Raw genomic sequence first — 10620 nt, forward strand, 5'->3', positions numbered from 1 at the left:
CACTGAGCCGTCTGTTCACTTAACCTTCTCATCTCTACAGATAAGTAGGTACGCACCCCCCCCCCCGCCTCACCCTCCCCGTTTTGTATAAGAACAAGCAGAGACTCAAAAAGGTTAGCTAACTCCCCAGCATCACAGAGCTTAATTGGTGTTTGATCCCATGTAAATGAAATTAATAATCAAAGATGCTGGGATAAATGTCTAAAAGTCTGCTGAGAACAGTTTAACTTAAGCGGCTTCAAGCGTTGACTGGATGACCTAGACTTTGAAAAGAGCTCAGCTAGGTTTTGACCAAATAAAAACATCGAATCACACAGAATAGTAAGTCATCCGTTTACTTTTTCTCCGCACTATCCCGTTTGCTCCCTGAAGCAGTCTGTATGTTTAGCAGGTGGTAACTGGTAAATTATTATTCTAAATGGTGCCTAATAACAAGGAGGCAGCTCCCACAGTGTCAATCCACAGACGGGGGAATAATTATTGCACTTATCCAAGCAGATGGATTTCAGAGGGATTTGAATACCTCTCTTAGGCCAGTATCAGCATTTTATTTATTTTCGCTGGAATTTAACAAACGGGTTTATTACTTCGTATCTGATTATTATTATACTGGCACGTTTACTCTTCTTTATTATTTTTTCTTAGCAGTTGTACTGTTCGCTTAGGTTTTTCATCTCCTTATTTAGATTGCTGCTCGGGAGGAGTATGAAATACGAAGGAAAGAAAGACTGAGACGCTCTCGTCCTCTGAGTAAGCAGGCCCTACTCACTGCTTTTCCTTCCCCTTTGTTGAGAAAGGGAGTAGAGGTGTTGTAGAAGATCCGTTTGGGGTTATTTACCGTGGTATTGCCAGTGTCCAGGACCGAGTCTGGCACTAGACAGATGCCCTCAGTGGTTGGTTGGATGAACGAAAGGTATGGAAAAAGATGCCCAGAGTCCAACTTGAGACGGGAGGAGGAGAATAGGGGGATGTGAGGAAGGAAGAATCCGAAAGTATTTGAGGGATGGAGAGAGAAATAGAAACGGGTGTCTCAAAGACTGGAACCGGGAGAGAGGAGGCCTGAGTATAGACTACAAAAGGTTTCTAGGGGAAAAGTGGCAGATCAGAGCCGGTGAGGGCGAGACAAAGAGCAGCCGGCCGAGGCTGCTCGAGGTTCTTCGTGGGAAGAAATGGGAAAGAAGTGGAGGGGCGGGGAGGCGGCGGAGGAAGGGGCGTGAGGGAGGAGAGCGGGGCGGGGCGCGGGATACCGGGGCGCGGGACCCGGGCGCCGGCCCGGGCGGCGACGGAGGCGGGCGAGCAGCGGGAGGCGGAGCGCGAGCGCCGCAAAGTTACTCGGCCTTGCTCCGGGCCCGGGGGCCGCGTGCTGCGGGCAGGAGGAGCGAAGCGGGGCTCCGCGGGCTGAAACCCGAAACCTCGCGTCCCGGGCGCGGCGCGCAGGGAGGAAGCGGCGGGGAGGCGGCCGGGCCCTGAGCAGCCGCGGCGCTTCGGTGAGCTCCGGGCTCGGGGGCGCAGGCCGGGGTGGGACGGGCTGCCCGGGGATGCAGCTGCGCTGAAGGCATTGTGCTGGGCGCCGGCCCGGCTGGCTCTGCAGCTCCCCACACCCTCCCGCTGTCCCCGGATCCCCCTGCTCCTTCGGCGTTCCGCTTCTCCCGGCACTCCACTCCCCAGTCCGTGTCTCGTTCCGGGCTGTACCGCGCCTTGCTTTGGGGGAGCTGGCGCTTTTGCGTCTGGCTTTGGAGCTCTTTGTGGAAAGAGCCTGTGGGGCGCGCCCCTCCAATCGGCCAGAGGCTTTTCAGAAGCCCACCTGGTTCTGCTGGGTGCAAGCCCCTTCCATCTCTCCGGATCCCCTCTGCACATCCTCCAGGGAAGGGAGAGCATCAGTTCGTGCCCCGGACTCAGCCGAGGAGGGCCGCGCCCCCTGCGGCCGGCTCAGGAATGGGGGTGTGGGGCGCAGCAGCTACGACCCTTGGCTGGAATCCGTGAGGACCAGGTGAGTAACATCCTCCTGGTCAGGACTCAGTGTGTCCTGTGCGAAAGCCAGGGTGGGAGGCGCACCCAGAAATCTCCCGGCGCTGTGGGGTGGGCTCCCCTGCCCCTCAGATCGGTGAGAGGGAGATACAGTTGGTTTTGGAGCTAGGGAGAAGCACTTTACCAACTGGGCCAAGAGCTTAAACCCGGGTGCATCTCTTTGCACAAAGGCATGTGGCATGACAATGTTGGGATGACCCATCGCGCTTCAGAGCCATCGGCTTCGCAGTGACTGCAGCTGGGCATTGGCATCTCTGGGTAGCACAACTCTGAGACTCTACTTTTTCATTATCGTACCTTTCATCCCTTTTGCAAAATGTTGCCATTTAGATCTCCCTGCTAGGTAGGGAGAAAGGTGCAGTTTGGGAGGGAAAAGGACCTGAGCTCGGTGATCTGTCCAGTGGGGGATACTGATAGGTCAAACTGTCTTAGCTGCTGGAGCCTCCAAATCCACCTCCTCTGGGTAGAGCCTGCCTGGGGCTGTAGCTTGGACTCTTGGAGCCACGGCTTTCCTAAATGGATGATATTTGTCTGTATAATGCATTTTACTTCAGTCACCTTGAGAGCAGGTGAAAATAGGCGTTTCCCAGCCCCTCCAGGAAGAATGGAGGCGGGGCATCAGCTTATGTGGACAAATTCTTCACCCAGCTTCTTCCAGAGCCCCTCTTTCTACACCAGCCTACACCCACCATATCCTTCACTTCTAAGGTGTCGACAGCTGCTTTCCTACTCACCTTTTAAATCCCTTCACACAACAGCCCTGTGAACTGCAATTATTGTCCTGTGAGGGGTGAGGAACTGAAAGTCAGGAATTCGAAACACTGTCCCCTATTTTTCGTTTGTTTGTTTGCTTGTTTGTTTTTGTTAGAGATAGGGTCTCTATGAAGCCCTGTCTGTCCTGAAACTCACTGTGGAAGGGGTGAGAGAGGAGGGGCTTGAACTCATCACGATCTGTCTGTCTCTGCTTCCTGGCTGAACTAGAGTCTTCTGACTGAGCAGTGCTTTGCACATGGGGTTGGGGGTGGGGGATGTCCTTTGACTCAGGACTTTTTGTCCTACAGAGCCAATTAGATGGCAGTGAGCAGAGACATCTTCTCATAAAGAAACCTGCTTAGTGTTTAGAGACTAAGTTCAAGACCTTGCATCCCCAAATTTATGTTGCAGCCTTGTGCACTAGGAGTCCTCTGACTAAGGAACATGGAATGGTCAGAGGGGGTGTGTGCTGTTTGGGGCCTGAACTTCATCCTCTGTAAGTGTCAGCTATTCAGGTAGAGTCCTAAGGCACACACTCTATGGCCAGGAAGCCAGGGTACAGGAAGCCAGGCAGGTTGGCTCAGCAGCGTTATGTACAGAGTGACATCCCAGGAGGAAGCAGCCAGCTGCCCATACAAGGCCCCAACACATTGTTGTCTGCTGTGAGCTTTGTGGCAGCTGTAAATTTTTGTGGGAAAAAATCCATTTAAAAAATTCTTTTAACTCAAAACTCATTTTGTGTTAAACGTGCAGAGAACTGAATGGCGTGTCCAATTGACTGGTTATCTTCTACCTATGCAGGCTAGGTTAGACCTGTCTACCGGAAATGTTGTAAAGCATGACCTGAAGGGGGAATTTTAAAAACCAAAAATCCTAACAAGGTAAAGTTTCGGTGTCGGTGTGCTTTGCAATTTGGAGGAAGGGTTGGCTTTAAGACTCAGAACTTCATTTTATTCAACCTTTACTAACCTTCTCCTGTCACAAGAGGGAATACTTTCAACTAGTTTTTGATCTGCTTCTTGGGTTGTTTTCTGTGCCTGGCAGTGACATGAATAGCATGCATGGCAGATATGTTCAGGAAATGCTGGGAACATGAACAAAGGAGTCTTCAGTCTGTCAAGTGTAAATCCTGATGAGATACATTTGCACTTTTGTTCTGGTTTGTGTTTGTTGTATACTGCAGTCCTGGGTGACTGGGAATAAATTGCAGTACCTAGCCCCTAGGTACTGCCTGGCCCCGCCCTCTTCAGTGTATGCCCTGGGCATGTAATGATAGAGCTTCTCTGACATACAATGAGTTTTCAAAACCAAGGGTTATTAGGAAAGATTAAAAAGATTAAAAAAATATAGAAACATATATAAAACTGTGTTTCCTTCCAAGTCCTCTCCCTCTGTCTCTGTCTCCCTCTGTGTGTGTGTGTGTGTGTGTGTGTGTGTGTGTGTGTGTATACGTGCATGTGGAAACCAGAGGCTGATAACTTTCCTACATCTTACTGTTTATGTTTTGACAGTGTGAATAGTGATTTTGACTCTGCTTACCCCCTCCCTTCTCTTCCCCCTCCCTCCACACTCCTCCCTTACCTCTCTCCCCCCCTCCCTCTCTAATTGAACCCTTTTTTCCCCAACTAACTCTTCTCTACTTTCGTATCATTTTTGGACATCTGATTAAGGTTGTTTGCATGCGTGTGTGTGGCAGGGGATGGTACTTACTGGAGCATGGGTAACTTACCGTGATCAATTTATGTGCTGAAGACAGTGTCTCCCTTACCCAATTTTCCTGAGTCTGGGATCTCTCTTTGAACCTGGGGCTTAACTAATCCTCTAGGCTGGCCAGTGGGCTCCAGGGATCCTTCTTCCCTCTCCCCCACCCCCTCATTTTCAGCACCAGAATTAAGATGCGGGAATGAGACTTTTACCTGGGTGCTGGGGGTCTGGACTCAGGTCCTCATGTTCAAGGCAAGTACTCTACTGAGGGAATCATCTCTCCAGCCCCTCCTACCAGGTCCTTTTCAGTGCTTCTGTATTACCATGTCTGGAAATACAGGTGATATGTAATATATGACTTAGTCATATAACAGTATATAACAGACATCATAAGATCATCTCCATGTCCAACTTTAGAACCAACCCGTATATAAGTTGAATATACTTTTGAAAAATAGTAATACATAAATGGGGATATGTAATTTCCATCATTTACTGTTTTGATCTAACAATATGACATAAAAATCATCCAATCTCAGTAATTCTCTTCTTTCTTTCTTTTTTTTTTTCTTTTTTGAGACAGGGTCTCACTGTATAGTCTTGGCTAGCCTTGAACTCATGGAGATCCACCTGCCTCTGTCTCCAAGTGCTGGACTTACGCGGTCACACCCTGCAGCTTCATTCCTTTAAATGGCTACATAGTACTTCATAGTGTACTTAGTATAGTTTATTTAAACATTTCCCTATTGATGGACTCTTAACTTGTTTCCCCTTACTCTAGCTGCCTATCTTTCTTTATATCACATTTAGAATATTTCTGGAAGAATTATTTCTAGAAGTAGAATTTGTGGGTTAAAGAAATGCACATTTTAAACAGTCAGTCCGTCTGTTCGTCTATCTATCTATCTATCTATCTATCTATCTATCTATCTATCCTTTTCCAGACAGGGTCTTGTTATGTAGCTCTACCTGTTGAAAAACTCATTGTGTGGACCATGCTGGCCTCCACCTCCCAGAGATCCACCCACCTCTGTCTGCCTTCCAAGGGCCCAGATTAAAGGCCTGCATCACTGCACTAGTTTGTGGAGTTATTTAAAGAGTTCTCTTTTGTCTATTGAGGTCTGAAAGACTGTTGAAAAGGATATCTAATTAACTTACTCATGTAAGATTACTTGTTTAGGGTTAGGTCATGGAGTTAAAAAAAACCCACAACATTCAAAATTATAGAAGTTATATAAAGTAACAACTGCACCCCACTCCTGTTCCCTGTCCTTTTTGACATATAGCCAATTTTGCTAGTTTTTGCCTTCTCTTTCAGTGATAATCCATACACCCACAGGTGGAACAATATGTATCAGTTCTTTCCTTTCAAAACAAATACTGGAGCACACTTAATACCCACGTCTGCATATGACATTTTAAGATTATTCTGAATCTCAGAGAACAACATTCGTTGTGTGCATTTTAAATGCTAATAGATTCTTGTACATTTACTCTTAACATTTAAGAAATCAACTTGTGTTTCCTCTAATTTCTTTGTCGATTCCTTTACCGTCCCCACCCCAGCCCTCCATCGATGTAAGAAGCTCTGCCTAGGTTCTGGACTTTAACTCAGCTGTTGTTAACAAATCAAATGTCTTCCCTTTCTACTCTTGTGTGTGTGTGTGTGTGTGTGTGCGCACACACGCACACATAGTTATGCAGGAGTTTTAATGTCTGTGAAGTTAGATTTGTGTCATTTTTCTTGGTGGCCTCCTGTTTTCTGTTTTGCTTTTGGGAAGTCCTCTCCAGTTTCAGGGTTATGCTTTTCTAAATTTTCTAGATGCCCATGAGTCTTTCTTATTATTCATTTATTTACTTATTTTTCAATTTAGAAAAAATATTCAAGGGGTGGGGTTAAGGGACAATGGCTCAGTGGTTAAGAGCAGCACCGACTTCTCTTGCAGAGGCCTGGAGCTCAGTCCCCAGCACCCAGGTCTGCAGCTCACGACTGCTGCAACTCTGCTCCAGGAGAGGCTGGCCTCCCTAGGTATCTGCATTTATGTTTGTGTGAATGCGTGCTCGAGCGGGTGCACACACACGCGCACACACACACAGAGACACACACACATGCACGCACGCACGAACGCATACACAGCAACTCTTAGAAGAACAGCATTTAATTGGGGCTGGCTTATAGGTTCAGAGGTTCAGTCCAGTGTCATCAAGGTGGGAGAATGGCAGTGTACACGAAGGCCTGGTGCTGGAGGAGCTGAGAGTTCTACATCTTGTTCAAAAGGCAAACAGAAGATTGACTCCCGTGTAGCTTGAAGAAGGGTCTTAAAAGCATCCCCCCCAATGACACACTTCCTCCAAGAAGGCCATACCTATTGCAACAAGGCCATACCTCCTAATAGTACCAACTCCTTAGGCTAAACATATTCAAACCACCACACCTAGCGTGCTGGAGGCCCTGGGTTCCAGCACTGGAAAGAGGAAAGCACATACTTTCTTCTCACTTTCCCTCTCTTCTGTGATCTCTGTGGTCAGGGTTTGTGTCTGTTTATGATGATTTGTATATTCTTGACCCAGGGAGTAGCACTATTAGGTGTGGCCTTATTGAGGTAGGTGTGTTACTGTGGACTTGGGCTTTAATACCCTTGTACTAGCTACCTAGGAGTCAGTCTTCTCCTAGCAGCCTTCTGATGAAGATGTAGAACACTTGGCTCCCCTGCACCATGTCTGCCTGGACGCTGCCATGCCTTGGTGATAATGGACTGAACCTCTGAACCTGTAAGCCAGCCCCAATTAAATGTTGTCCGTATAAGACTTGCCTTGGTCATGGTGTCTGTTCACAGCAATAAATCCCTGACTAAGACACTGCCCATGTCTATTTGCCCAATGTCTATTTTCTTTTCCTTTTAAATGGCTTATTTCCCACCAAGCCTTATGGGTGTGCTTTTCCTGGGCAGGCAGAATAAGAGTAAGGGAGCAATAAGCAGTGGAGACAATGCATTGGCACAGGGCTGAACAGCAGCCGTGTCCGAAGATCTGGGAGTGACTTGGGAGAGCAGAGGTGGAAGGCATCTGCTAATGAATAATGTCTGCAGGTGTGGGAACCACAGGGCGCAGATGGGCCTGTGGGGAACGATCAGTCTGGCAGAACGAGGAGGACAGATTGGAATGGGGCCGAGATCAGAGATAAGATGACATAGGCACATCTAATAGTAATGTGTCGGGCCAGAGTAGCACTCTGAGACCGGTAACGGCAGCAAAGAGGAAGCTTTGAGCTCGATTTTAGTGATGCGTGGGATATCTGACATAGGGAATGGAACAGATCAACCTTTATCAACACACACACGAACACACACACACACACACACGGTGACTTATTTTGCCCTAGTTTTCTGGTTTGACTTTAAATATTTTTTTTTAAAAATTGTGTGTGTGTGTATGTACAGTACAAGTGTGTCCAAATGCCTTTAGAGGCCAGAAGACAGGATTAAATCCCCCTGGAACTGGAGTCACAGGACGCTGTGAGCTGCCTGGTGTGAGTACTGGGAACTGAACGCAGGTCCACTGGAAGAGCATCTCTTCACCAACACCGCATGAGGGTCTCTGCTTCCATAGAGGGCTTGAAGGGAAGGGCTTGTGAAATAAGGGAAGTAGGGGACATGGGCACCCATAGTCACAAGTAGAGATGAATTTAAAAGTGCCTGTGGCCCAGACTTCCTTGGGGCAGGTAAATGAGTGGTTACTAAGACTAAGTCAGTTCTCCACTGGGAGGAAGTACTCTTCCCGCACTTAGTGTCAATCTTGGGGCCTTGAATCCCTAACGGAGCCTGGGAAGTTTTCACTTCACCTCCTCCTGCCTTCCATCCATTTTGTCTAGCTAAGTAACCAACTAGCTTTAATTGCATTTGAAATGGAAGGGGCTACATCTTTCATGGCCTAATTTATATGGACACTTTAGAGTTTGCCCTGACAGCCACTCTAGCAACTGCCTCTCCCGTGTTTCCTCACATACGTCCCTTGGCAATCAATTCTCAATTAATTCTCTCTTTCTCCTCACGCAGAAATTGAAGTTCAGAGAGGTTAAAAGCCACGATCACCAGAGCCCAGACCTGGGTTTGCTAAGGATTTCAAAGACCAGGTTCTTCTATTGATTACCAGGTCTAAGTGGATTTAGTGTGGGTTAGTGTTCTGTCACTGTGACAACCACCTGAGGTAAACAACTTAAGCAAGAGAAGACCTATTTTGCTCATGGCTGAAGAATGTCCAATACACCGAATGCTGGTACGCTGTTTCCGAGAGCAGAGTGGGGAGCAGTGAGCAGAGCAGTTTATCATTTGATGGCTTGGAATCGGTAAAAGGAAGTAGGGACTCTGAAAGACAAACCCCCACTGATACACTTCTAATCAAGTACCACCTCCCACCATTTCCACAGCTTTACTGCAGTCCATTGAGTTATGAGTTCACCAGTGAACTTATCCACTGGTTAGGTCATTGTCTTTATGTGGGAATCCAGTTACTTTGGTAAGCCATGCGTCTCAACATTTCTTTGGCAGCCATTTTTTCAACACATGAGCCCGTTAGGGAGCATTAGGGAGATATTTCATATCCAATCCATAAGAAAGTGTATAGGGAGGATATACAATGTTTATCTTCTCAAAGGCAATTGGGAAACATTTGTTAGCCACCTGGAAGAAAATGTAACCACAAATTTTAGACTTTGTACTCTGTGTCCAAAAAGAAAACCAAAACGAACAGGAAAACTGTCTGTCACGAAGAACTGTGCTGGTGATAAGAATGGAGCAGAATGTTCCAGAAAGGATTCTTCAGCACTTAGCTCAAGTGTTAGTCAGGTCTTGAGCTATTCAAATAAGTGGTAGTAAGAGCTAAGGAGGCTCATGGCCTGAGGCAGAAGAGTGGCTTTCCAGCCCAGAAGAATCTACTCTTGCCCTTTTATTATCTCTTCAAGTGGAGGACACGCCCAAGAACAAAAAGCTACTGTGAATTAATTACTATGTGAAAATGCATTTGAATCTTACTGACCACAAAGACGTTTACTGTAATATCCTTTATTTGGTGCTCAGACAATACACAGGATGTACTTGGTTGGGAGGACCCCTCTCAGTTACCAACACCAAATGATCCATTTATAGACTGTGAAGTAGAATGGTTTACATAAAAATAAATAAAGGGGAGCTTGCTAGCTAGAAACAGAGACTTTTTCTTCACACAGGCCTGTTTAGACCTTCTGCACCATCCCTGTGGTCTCTGCAGGAAACTCAGGTTTCTCCCCTTGGCCTTTTGGAACAGCGCAGTGACAACCAGTCATTGTAATTGAGCCTACCTTTCCGGTGGGCGAAATGGGGCTCGGCATCCTTGCTTTTAAATCCAGCACTTTCCCACATATTGCTTACAATTTTTTTTTGTTTGTTTGTTTGTTTTGTTTTTGTTTTTCGAGACAGGGTTTCTCTGTATAGTCCTAGCTGTCCTGGAACTCACTCTGTAGACCAGACTGGCCTTGAACTCAGAAATCCTGCTGCCTCTGCCTCCCAAGTGCTGGGATTAAAGGCATGCACCACCACTGCTGAGCGGTTACAAATTACTAAAGCCAGGTTCCCAACTCTTTCAAGGATCCTGGGTGCCTGGAACATGCTACTGTTAGCCTGAACCACACTGTTTATCATGGACCTGTCTAGGAGTAAGCCAGCTCACCTCAGAGATCTGGAGGAAGTGGCTCTTCCCAGACAGCGTACATACCACTGACCTTTTTATTGAAGCCTTCCTGGATGAAATCCCTAACTTATTTTATACATGCTGTTAGTGAACTCTGCAGGGGAATTGCAGGTTGAATATAGGGAAATGGACAGCTAAAGGTTTGTAGAGCAAATTGAAAGCATAAAAAAGAACATGCCTGTCACCATGGATGTTTGGTTTGCTTCTCTGTTGCTGTGACAAACACCATCACTGAAAGCACCTTGGGGAGGAGAGTTACTTACTTATAATTCCATATCATAAGACTGTCATCGCTGGGAGTCAGGATAGGAATCACAGAGGAACACTGCGCTCTCTCAGGATAGGAATCACAGAGGAACACTTCTCTCTCTCTCTCTCTCTCTCTCTCTCTCTCTCTCTCTCTCTCTCTCT

At 46.9% G+C, this 10620-nt stretch overlaps 1 protein-coding gene across 1 annotated transcript in view; it reads left to right on the forward strand.

Moving 5' to 3' along the window:
• Positions 1-1908: 1908 nt before the first annotated feature.
• Gpr161 (G protein-coupled receptor 161) overlaps positions 1909-10620 on the forward strand; it is a 51572-nt gene continuing 42860 nt past the window's right edge. The window contains exon 1 of the mRNA XM_028758337.1: positions 1909-1990. The gene's annotated coding sequence lies outside the window, so the exon portion shown is untranslated. The remainder of the gene's footprint in view (positions 1991-10620) is intronic.

Source organism: Grammomys surdaster, unplaced genomic scaffold, assembly GCF_004785775.1.
Source record: "Grammomys surdaster isolate TR1022 unplaced genomic scaffold, NIH_TR_1.0 130, whole genome shotgun sequence".
Taxonomy (NCBI): Eukaryota; Metazoa; Chordata; class Mammalia; order Rodentia; family Muridae; genus Grammomys; species Grammomys surdaster.